Source organism: Sinohyriopsis cumingii, chromosome 12 (assembly GCF_028554795.1).
Source record: "Sinohyriopsis cumingii isolate HCF-2022 chromosome 12, ASM2855479v2, whole genome shotgun sequence".
In the NCBI taxonomy this organism is placed as follows: Eukaryota; Metazoa; Mollusca; class Bivalvia; order Unionida; family Unionidae; genus Sinohyriopsis; species Sinohyriopsis cumingii.
In genome coordinates this window covers 73,171,265-73,183,881 of record NC_142972.1, presented here as the reverse complement: position 1 = coordinate 73,183,881, position 12,617 = coordinate 73,171,265, and the positions used below count along the sequence as shown (strand labels likewise).

Sequence of the window (12,617 nt, the reverse complement as noted above, 5' to 3'; positions counted from 1 at the left end):
CAACCGTATTCACTCTGTCTGCTGTCGAATACGAGTCTAAATTTAAAACTAGAAAGCTTGGCCACATAGGTGCACGGGGATTTACGTTTCACCGAAGCACATATGCAAAACCCTACATATCCAGGCCTACAGCACCTGACAGTCTAACACAGCAAGCTGATAAGAGCAAGTATAGCTCGAATGCTCTATATAAGTGTAATTAGCAAGGACAGTTTGAAATGGACTGTAATAAATCAGTTATCGCTAACGATGACTTTAGGACAGGTCCTTGTGATGGATGCCCTGGGTGTGAGCGAATCAAAACGGAAAAGAAAAGTAACATTTGATTGTGAATATTATCTACCAGTGCTTATAGCTAAGAAACATGACGGTTTAAGATCACTCCCGATTTCCAAGGGTAGAGTAGGGACCCAAAACGTCTATCTTGTAAGGGACACTTAGTGTACCAAAATGGGGACACGCTAATCATCAGTGCACCCTAATGAATATAGGCGAGGTACCGACTTTTTGTGTCACGTTTCCTGGCACTGTTGAAAAATTACCTAAATATGGGTAGATACCTTTGTATTTCAAGGGCAAAATAAAGGTGTGTGTAATCAATAACCCCAGTAGCGATCTTATCATAGGTAATACTGAGAACGTCGATAATACTGTGCCCATTCCTGCATATAAGAAAATTTTTTGCCCAGTATATACAAGCGTTTGGGTAGCATCAATGGACACCAACGCCTCCCTTATAGATTCCGACTTTTTTTTATCTTCTCTGACCTGGATGACAGTCTAAAACCTCGCGTAGTTACAAAACACCAACCCTATGTTAACTCCATTATTACCTAACGCAAATATAAGAGAGCGTAGGGACACAAATAAACATTTAATCAGCTATCAGGAGAAGAATAGGTTGTTACACGTTTTTATTACGAACAAACCAACGCAGGAGTTAATTTCGCAATTATTCGTACTTGCTTGCTAAGGATCTAATGTCCTGCATACCGCTCATGACTGTATTATTAATCGACATTTAGGGAATAAAGGATCTACGATAGGGTAGAATAATCATTCCATTAGGTTTTGGTGGTTGCATATGTTAAATGATATTGTGCCTTGAGTGACAGTTGCCAACCACAGTCGATAAAGGGCAGATTCCAGTAGCCACCAATAACAAAAACGCCCTTGATTGGTCCACATAAACTCACCTGCTGGAACCAGTTGCATCATCGCTCAAACTACATGTTGTTGTGGTCAAGGTAGGGAGGGCAAGGATGTATCTGTCCAGGCTCGGAGCGATTGCAAGATCGTAGTGGTGACTCGCAGTCAAAAGTCCTCCGCAGATACACTCGTTTGCTAAATAAATGTTGCTCAATGACCGTGAACACTGTAACAAGATAACCGGGTGGGATATCTCGGATTAACAACAGAACACGTTTTGACGACACAGATATATGGTTTAATGTGGCGATTTATATGAGTAGTGGATGATGAAGATGTGTGCGTATTTATAATCCAAATATTGGATCTATTTAACAAAAAACGCACAGTTTCAAAGATGAAAAAAAATATGCAAATACATTTAGTTCAGTAACCCTAAAATACAGGATAAATGATTTCACAAATAATTCAGTAATGGAAAGGTGAATATAGTTCACTCAAATAGTAAACAATGTAAGCGTTTACACATAGTAAAAAAAATGTATTCGCTCAGGTAGCGAAATTATGTCACTAAACAAGAACGGATATACAATCTATCCTTCCAGTCCTGAATAATACACTGGGTCTTACTAACCCAAAATTAGCATACAGCTAAAAATACATGTGTGGAGATGCACTCCGTCACCCGTGCACCTTATCCGCTCCACAGCTCCTCTGAATCAATTTCACAACCAATATAGACTCCGGACCCTCGGAATACTATGATCACTTGAAACATTAGACCCTCCGGACACTTGAAATATTAGACCCTCCAGACCCCCTGGTCCTTTGACGGCTCTACAGCTGGGTCACCTTAGTCCCTCTGGACATTCCGGACGCTAGACATTAGACGCTCCGGCACCTTAAACGCTCCGGACACACGGACGTTTCTACCCTCTGACAACACCGGACACCCCGGGTATTCCTACCATCAAAACACTCACTCAACCCTACAGCTGGAGTTGTGCGAATCCTTTTAGCAGGCCGCTTGCTGACAAAACCATTAGTATTGTAAAGGTCCTTTACATGTAGTAACGTATTTATACCTTTAGAATTTTCGTTATTCTTTATCAAAGGCACCTTGCACGTGTGGCACAGGACGAATCGTACTCACGATTTCGAAATACATAGACCATATCATAATCACCCTCGGGTATCGTTGTACAGAGAAAAAGAAAAGAAACCCGAGTACATGTATTTAATTAACAACATTTACACCATTCCGTGACAAACACATCCGATTCGACATCAGCGCCTTAAATCCAGTTGCTTCGGGTGCTCATAAACTTAGGATGGTAGCTCATCCAGGAGAAGGAAATCGCCGATTACAAACCTCTGCTGCCTTGTACCCACTCATGGGAAAGGCTATTGGGGTAAACCCCGACATAAAATCCGGAGACGGAGTTCCTAAGGTGGTTAGACATTGACTTCAACGTCGTTCCGGTAAATCCTGCGACGCCGTTGGTGCCAAGCTGTATCGGCATTCGTCGTTCCCTTATGCCCAACAGCTGCGTGGAGAGGGGAGATCTGCTATATGGACAACAGTTGATTCTCCATACGACCCTGCCCAGGATTTGTAGCTGCACTGGAGAGGACAAGTAAGATTCGTCGTACGGCGTCGACACAACACGAGACGTAGCAGTTTACCAGTTCTAAGTCAAAGCTTGATTGGCGCCAGGTGTTACTTTTGACGGTGGGAGAGATCACCAGGTCTCACTGGACAGCTACCTCCCGCCTCAAGCTGGGCAGCCCCCAGTCGTTAAGGTGCTGCGCCCTCCATAGCCTGCCTGCTTCAGTTGGTGCATGGAGCATAGAGAAAAATATCATTACGTGGGCCACAAAATTACGCACCAGGAAATACTAAAAGAAGAATGAAGAAGACCCAAGCTCTTTGTTTTGCAAAATGGAACATCAGGACCACGTGTCCTGGATTGACCGCTGACCTACAGCAGATCGACGATGCACGGAAGACTGCAGTCATTTGACAGAGAACTCTCCCGACTAAACATCGACGTTGCCTGCCTCCAGAAGACGCGACTGGCTGAGAGCGACACCATCATGCAAGCCAAATACACGTTTCTTTGGATGCGGAAGCCCTCGGATGAACCTAGGCAGCACGGTGTAGGCTTTACCGTAAAGAACACGCTAATCGACTTCATTGATCCTCCGTCATTATGTACTGAGGGAATCATTGCCCACCGTCTGTCAACATCCGGTCAACATCTTCATCGTGTACACCCCAAACCTCTGCTCCGCCCACGAGGAGAAAGACAAGTTTTATGAGGCTCTGGATCAGGCAATATCCAGTATCCCCAATAGTGAAACTGAAGTGAAGAGTGGAGCTGACCATGAGGCCTGGTCCACTTGTAAGATCAGCGAGAATGGTCAGCGACTGCTGAAGATGTGCCCCTCCTACAGCGTATGTATGACCAACAACTGGTTGAAATGCATAGAGATCCACCTGATGTCACGGAGACACCCACGTTCACGCCACTGGCACCAGCTAGACCTCGTCATCACCAGGAGTGCGGAACTGGCCAGTGTCTTCCTTACCCGCAGCTACCACAGTGCCGACTGCGACACGAAACAATCCCTCGTGGACAGCAAGGTGCGAATATTACCCAACAAGCTGCACCACGCCAAGAACAAGGGTCACCCACGCATCAACACCTGCTGTACAAGAAACACAGCAGTTCATCAGCAAACTGCAGGAAGCCCTCACCATAGTGACGCCGGATGACACCATTGACTCCAAGTGGTCCCATCTCCGTGACTCTGTAAAATTCAGCCATCACAGCTTACGGGAAGAGGAAGCGAAAGAATGTTGACTGGTATGAGGCAAACTGGGAGGATATGGAGTCCGTGACTGAGGCAAAGAAGAAAGCCCTCCTTGCATACAAGGATGCACCTAGCCCAAGAACACTACAAGCCCTCAGGATTGCCAGGAACAACGCTCAGAAGAAAGCCCGCCGTTGTGTCAACACCTACTGCCTGAACCTTTGCAACAATATACAGATAGCTGCCAACACCGAGAATGAAAGAGGAATCTATGAGGGTATCAAAAATGCGACTGCCCCCACCCATCAACTACAACACCGCCCCTCTTAAGTCCATGTCGGGCGAAGTAATCACAAACCAGGGAAAACAACTTCAGTGATGAGTTGAGCATTAAATTGAGCTATATGCAACTCAAAGCAACGGCACTGACACTGCTCTGGATGCCATTCCAGTCCTGTCTGTCATGGAAGATGTAGAAACACACCCCACCCTGGAAGAGCTCGAAAAAAATCTATCGATTGCCTTGCCTGTGGAAAGGCTCCTTGAAGCGACGGCATTCCGCCTGAAGTCCTCAAGAGCGAAAAATCAGCACTGTTCCAGCACCTACACATACTCCTCTGCCTCTGCTGTGAACAGGAATACATCCCACACGACATGCGTGACGCTTACATCGTCACTTTGTACAAAAACAACAACAACATCAGGGGCATCTCCCTCCTCCGCATCCTGGGAAAGGCTTTCCCCCGTGTTGCCTTGGAGCGCTTGCAGATCCTAGCCTCGCGCGTCTACCCAGACTCCCAGTGTGGATTTCGAGCAGGCAGGTCAACTGTAGACATGATCTTCTAAGTCAGTTGCACGAGAAGTGTCGCGAGCAGCAGATGCACATCTGCATTGCCTTCGTAGACCTGACTAAGGCGATTGACCTGTTTAGACGGAATGGACTCTTCAGACTCCTGTAGATGATCGGCTGGCCCCCATGTTTGCTTGCTGTCCTCATTTCGTTTCAGGAGAACATGCAAAACACAGCGTGCTTCAATGGCGCAACATAGGAAGCCTTACCAGTCATCAGCGGAGTCAAACAAGGCTGCGTCCTTGCGCCAACGCTCTTTGGCATCTTCTTATCCATGTTTCTCCAGTACACCTTCAAGGACTACAGCGAGGAAGTATACATCCACACCAGGGCCTACAGCAAGCTGTTCAACATCGCCCGTCTCCGTGCTAATATTAAAGTCACAGAGGTACTCATCCTTGAATTGTTCTTCGCCGACGATGCTGCCTTGACATCACACACGGAACATATTCACAGTTGTACATTGCGTGCGCTGTGTGCAGCGTTTCTTTAATCACAAGTGCTATCACGGTGATAGTATAAAGCTCCATCATAAATCCAACAACGAAAAAGCGAACATGTCATTGTTGATTATCTGTATGTCTGCTGTCGAGAAAAGTTATCGTTGGGTTCATAACGCTGTAACTTCGAGCAATGTAATAAACACTTCAACAAAATCCATATCATGACATTACATTGGCAAAATGTGATATGACAAAATGTCAGCATAAACGTCGTTTGGACTCGTTCAGCAGTTTGTATTATATCGGTTTTGTTTTCTTCTTGCCTATCTGCACTGAAATGGATTTACCTGATGTGTCTTATGATTGTCCTGCTTTAAGTTACTCTTTTGAGTGGTTTCTTATTTATTTGCTTCCACTGCGTCCGAAATATCCTCTTTTTTGGTCTTACCTTGACACTTTCAGAGAACGGTCTGAAGACGAATATAATTTCTCTTAACTTTGATAACAACTATCTTTCCTTTCATCTTGGAATCCGGTTAGTCCTGCCTTTGGAAATGCTATTGAATTACATTTTAGGCATAAAATAGCACAGTGAGTGACAACCTGTAAATCTGTTTCTAGCTTTAAGGTAATACTTGTTTTTACTTTACATTTCCCACTAAACCCATAAGTGCTACGTATGACATAGTATGATAGTTATACGACTTTAACAATAGCACATTTTTAGAATTGCGTGAAAACAGTGAAAATGTATATGTATCATCAGTCATAAATAAACCTAGGTGTGGTTCAGCAATTGACTGACACAATACAACCTGCTCTTAAGGCAATATCTGCTAGTGTTGCTGTTCTTATTCGGGCAACTAACGAATTGCTGAATTTGTGTATCATCGAAAATCGCTAGAGATTGTCTCATTACCCTCTAGAACCTGTACTCCGATGGAAGTGTGTATCTTCCTTCGGATTTTCGTTATTGTAATATTTCAAAATCACATGCGATTTTTTTAAGATTAAGTTGGGCAATATGTTGTATGCCCGCGTGTTGTAATCACTTAATGGCAGAATTAATCGCAGTAACATTTTTATAATTCATCAATGTTTCCTTCAATCTAAATGATAGAACGTAACATGTTCTGATGTGTTAGCACAAAGGGAGATGACCAGGCTAAGGTGATGTCATTTAACAAGTATTTCCCTTTGGCTGGACGTACTGATTGCCGTAAGCTGGTATTGCTTGTATATTATTTACGTCCAAAAAGCTTAATTGATGATCATCACTAATTGTACGTAGGCACTATTCTTTTGTGAAGCTCTAGTTTGTCAAACGACATTCTAGCAGATTCAATGTGAATTATGTATTGCCGAGTTAAGCAATTAACATCGATCAGTATTTATCACCAGGCTCGATATCAAATTATACTCACGATATCACCTCTAATCACACTCTTCTCATCAATTATATAGAAACAGATTCGTCGTTGTGATTCAAACGCGTACTGATTAACCGCCATTGAGATTGGCAGTTAGACGCTCTAGGACTGTACCACTTTGCTACTTTCAATATCGTATTCTGGGAAGTTATATGTATGATTACACTGCTGAGAAAAATGACACATCCCTCCCTGTATATAGGTATGAAGAGAGGCCTCTATTGTTATTACCCAGCCGATTCACAGAACCAATAGCAATGGCGGTCGCTTGTCATAGCGAAACCTATGTTATATCATGTCAAGGTCGTGATTTATTACTATAATAAACTCAATCGCAAATTATGTTTGGTAGTTAGTAATTTGTCACACAACGTAAACTCTTTAATTGCTAGCAGTAAACAGTTTACGGTCGAGTCGCTGGCAATTTACGCATAATAGCTATCCTGAGGAGAAAAAGGTCGAAATTCCTTCATGGCAAACACTAGGTTTACAATAAGATGTGCAGAGCACAACCCATCATGGTAATCTTGTCCTAATTTTGTACAACGGCGTAACCCGGATACAATATGAACACGTAAGTCTGACTTCTTTCCCATCAATTTCTTGGAATCGGGGCGTGGCTTAGAGATAAGAAAACGGTGCTTTTCAGTCCCGACTTTAGTCCCAGTGGAGTTATATCCCTTAAGACACTGCGCAATGTATGATGTGAAATTGTACCGTTTTAATGAATATTAAAATAGGCCAGTACTGGGAATTGAATTTCTACCTGCCGATTACTGGATAGTTCATGTTGTTAGCAAATACCAGTTTTATATTCAATTGCATTAGTATTTTGTCCACACAAGAAAACATTTAAACTATTAGCACACATGGCTAACAAGTCAGTTTATAGTCCTCACCCTAGCGGATTGATCAGCCATCGATAAACCCACCCCCAGTGAATCGATGACATTGAATTGTTCCTCTTCGACACTGGAGTACAAACATCAGTCCTCCTAGTGAATCACTAAATGGCTAGTGATACGCGATGGAATGTGTCACGTTCTGCGTACGATATTGAAATCATATTCGCTGATTACACTGATTCGATCACGCTGAGCTCTTTATGCTGCCTGCGACAAGATGTACGGAATTTGGATATTAAATATCCTTACCTGTCTGAAGGGTCACAGATCTAACTAACCGTGGATAACTCATCCATTCTGTTTTATCTTTCTTATCGTTCTTAATCTGAGTAATAGCCTGACGATTTCCTGAACGATTATCGAATATATCTCTTGACGTGGTCAACGACAATACCACCATTGATCAAGCCGATAAAGTGTAAATAAATCAATTTATTAAAGTATTTTTTCCAATAGTAAACACGTGATAACCTGTATTGCCAACAGAACCAACCCGTCTTTGCCATTGTCATTCCTAAGCACACCAGCGCCTAGTGCCTCGGAAAATACTAATGATGGAATGCCTTTTTAATTCATCAACATTCCTTGCTCCTTTTGTATAGAATGGATCATCTGTCTAAATTATATATTACCATCAAAAAATGTTAACGATTCCCTTACTTAGAAAATCTATTGTGATAATCTCTAGCGTCCTTTATTGGACCAGTGATACTGCAAGCAGCCCGATCGCCAGCATTCTGACCACTAGTAGCCGGTACATAATTTTTTAATCATAACCTTGTTTTTGAGCTCTGTATTTTCTGCCACCACACGCTAGGCAAAGTTATGATTGACCTCTCAAGTCAAAACTTCACACACGGCTTTTGCCCGAAACTATCGCGCTTAATACTCTGTCGATGATAGCCACAACAATCGGAGAAACAAGGTTTCGAACACGGTGTTGTTGATTCAATCATCAACTACTTGCATATGACCTTTGCTCATAAAGTCATTTTGTATACTAAAGTATGTTGACGTTTAATTAAAATATATATTTCCCTTAGTTATATAATGGAAGAGTTTGCAAGATTATCTGCTATCAAGCCTTTGACCTCCCGATTCGATCACGACAGATTAACCAAGTGTAAATTTTCAATAAATCTACTAGTATCAGATCGACTGCACACTCGTATCCACAAGGCCAAGAATGAGTACAGGGCCGTTAATGCAGCGCATGTGTGGTTAACGCTCAGATCATATTTTCATTGATGCTACGATGAATGACCAAAAACAGCGGAAAACACTCATTACCTTGGATTCACTAGTGAATCTACGCAAATATACTTTTTCGGAATAAAATGTTTCGTTAACGTAGGTGGCGACACTGACAAATCTTTGATTATCCGTCCGGGAATCAGAACGCAGCCAACGTGTTGTCGTGTTAGACAGACAGTTTAGGCCGGGTATGCTGACTGGCATTGACAAACCATTTTAGGTGATTTATCCACTAAATGAACTTAATGTTGATGCTCTTCAACTGACGCGGGGTGCTAGATCCTTGATGACCAAGGCTATTTTCAGCTGTGTAGCCCAGAGAATAACAGAACGCTTCATGAACGCTTTACGAGGAAATGGTCTTACAGATCTACGACACAGAATATAAACGAGTGGACGGAGGGCATCAGAGAGCAAGACTGGAGATTGAACATCCGTATAACGGTAACTACAACAGCCAAGGAGATCTTGCACACGCTAAAGTGTCAACTGAAAGATTCTCCGATAATATTCATAGATCATAACGCTCAAGCATGAACACCAAGTATAACACTCTTCCCACGTGAAAAGCGGCTTAGATATTATCTCGGTGATATTCTTAATTGCATATAAATTATCAGCAAGCGTGATCCTGTGCCGGCGTGGTTGTTTCAGCGTGCGGATTTGTAGTGTCTCGCAGTCTAGTTGCATTCAATCCAACAATAATCATGGATTTGATCAATTCCTGTTTCCATCTGCTGAACTTTATTGTACTGAATCTCTGCATGACCAAATGACCAAGGTTGCACTAAAATGCACAGCCGACACAATTCTAAGAAAATAATTGCTGAGTAATTGTTTTTCTATCTTATCTGCCAATGCTCACGTTTGCCGGCAGAAAAATGCACGGCAACCAACATCCTCGAGAATTTCATTAAGATATTAAAAGTTACTGTATTGCATATGGATATTACGGTCTCAGGAATACTATGTATGATTACCGCGACGTCATTTCGGTTGATATTGCCGTGTGTTATCCCCCAAGCTTGGGTCAATGTAAGAAACATTTTGAGAACTTAGGACATCCAACACACAGGTGCCGGTGGATTTTGATTTGACTGGATTAGCCGAGATCTAATCATTCGAATTTGCTGAGAATATGTATGGTGGTCATTTTAAGGAATGAAATCGAGAGATGAATCCCATGGACTACCGTGCAAAGAATAAACGTGGTTGGGCTTAAATTCTGCTATTGAGATATCTACCTGATGCCAATATATTGCTATGTCTGACAATCGCTGACCTTTGATTAGGAGTCAAACCGAGGGATGGATGCCAGGACCAGAAAGCAATGACAGCAAGGATATTTCATTTACCAAAGCTATCAGTCTAACAATCACTGGTACATTTACACATGGAGCCTCATCGGTAATACACACAGCTAAACGCAATTAATCACTGATATTTGTGGATACAAAACGTTTAAATCTACCAGACTGAACGTCTTTGGTTACTATTATCTGCTACTATGATGGTTATTCGTCGCAGTTTACTCATTTAAGATTTTCTATGATCGCTTATGTTTCGATAAACCTGTTATTGATGCTCAACTGATTTCCTAAGGTTACTGTTTTGACTCGCCACGGACTCATGCTACAACGCTATCAGACGAACTTCCATTGAAACATGCTTGCTGGGCTTACTGGTGGGTAAAAATGATATTATACCTGATTATTCAAGGTCAGCAGGTTATAAACCTGTTCCCGGGTACTACAAATATGAACAATTGTCGAAGCCATTGGGGCTCCATCGGTGTATGATCCTATTTTGCGACATAAAACGGTATATCTTAATTATCCTGGTGGTTCAGGTAAAACCATACGGGAGTTATAATTACTTAGGATTAAGATATGACAGTACTAACCCCAACTCATTAACTTGCCAGAACGATGAAGCAGCGAGGTGTTAAGTCTCATAATTATCACATTTTGTTTCGATGGCGCTGTGTTGTGTGGACACCCGAGCGCATGGTTTGAACACCTTAAAATGTATCTTGATTGGTTATCGACAAGAACCGCTTGCGGATCAACCACGAAGCTATTATCATGTACTGTGATCATGGTCAACCATCACCCTTTGTCAGAGAATCATCACATAGTTGGTTAAAAGAATCCGTATATTGTTACTAAGAAATGCTTTAAGAAACTAAGGTCGCCGATGAGTTGCATAGAGAGCTAATTGTGCTAATACGACTACAATCTGATCATATTTAATGCGAGATAATACGCAGAATAATTCAAAAGTCAACGATTCATGATTTCTGGAACCTGTATCGGCCTGGCGATCTTATAGTCGCATATAGGAAAAAAGTTCGTGATTCCCTTCAACGTATTTATTCTCATTTCACAGAGAATGATTTCCAGATTTACGTGTATTGTTGTATTATCGTCTACCAGATACCCGTCGACAGAATGTTGATGTTGAGATTCCTGGGTCCAACAAGAAACGAAAGTTCGTTTTTAATGATGTTGCCGTTGATGTGGATGTTGTTGATAAAGCGCTAGCGCAACCATCAACTGATTTCAAATCACCATTGCCTCTGGGATATGATATAACCATTCATTCGTTACAGGGACTAACAATCTCGGATTCAAATGTTTGGATAGTCGATGATTGTTTCGAATAGTCCAATTTAGTATGCTTAAAAGTATCAATGATTACAAAAATGTTTCAACGACGGAGGGTTATCATAGATAACTGACGAAGATAATCATGTTCAGAATACCATGTGGTGCAGCGTTTAACACTGTGAAAAACATTAGCTTGTTCTCAGAGAAATGACAAAAAGCATAAACGCGATTTTGATCTTAATGCCCGAGTTCATCATGGAGTTTAAACAACGACAAATTAGTTAATGTGCGTGTTGTAACACAATAATCTTGTGTCAGCATTCGCATAATGTCTCACGACAATTTAACATGGACCGAAGCAATACTAGTCTCGGCCACTCACATGCGAATGTGATGCTGACCTATCTTGAATGTAACCGAAGTCGAAGTGCATGTCAACTCCGGGGTTAACTGCGGAGAGCTGATCCTCTGATTTGCTAGAGACATACACATTTGCCATATTGCCTGTCGGGCCAACGAATCTGCGGAACCGTCTGCCGCAGCAGCGAGTTTACTAATCGTTTTTCTGCCCCTCAGGTATCATTCTGGCCTTTAATACATTTTCTCCATATTATAATAATCGGCGATTAATTGTCAACTTCTATCGCTAGCTTACCCTTCATGTATCATCTTATCAACAAATTGGCGAGTGAATCACTGAGAGATTTTTACAGACTTCAACGTGTGAATCATCTGGACTTTCGCGATATGTGGATGTTGTAGATCTCGATTATTATACGTGAATGGTATGGGTATAACATGCTTAATCGATTGTTTTAGTTATTGCCTTTTGACATCGATGATGCTCCATCGGTGAAGATCTTGATGGCTATATTAATAATCAAGTAGTATAAGATGATGTAATGCTTGACCGACTAACAAGTAAAGCCAGACTATTTTCACACAAAAAACACCCACCTGATATACGTCACACTACCATGCATTCAGATTCCCAACGTCATCAGAGATAACTGCAATATTTTGGTTGACTTCAATAGCGTTGATACAATACGACCCTGTTACCTATTTTCCACTTAATCACAAGAGTTATTGAGACTATACGAATAGCAGGTTTGTTTGTAAGGAGATGGTAGAGGAGAACCTACTTCAACCGATGCGTG

At 41.9% G+C, this 12,617-nt stretch overlaps 1 protein-coding gene across 4 annotated transcripts in view; it reads left to right on the top strand.

Annotated features, from left to right (window-relative positions):
• LOC149786741 (uncharacterized) overlaps positions 1 to 12,617 on the top strand; it is a 71,141-nt gene that overhangs the window by 15,649 nt on the left and 42,875 nt on the right. The gene's annotated exons all lie outside the window — the stretch shown is intronic.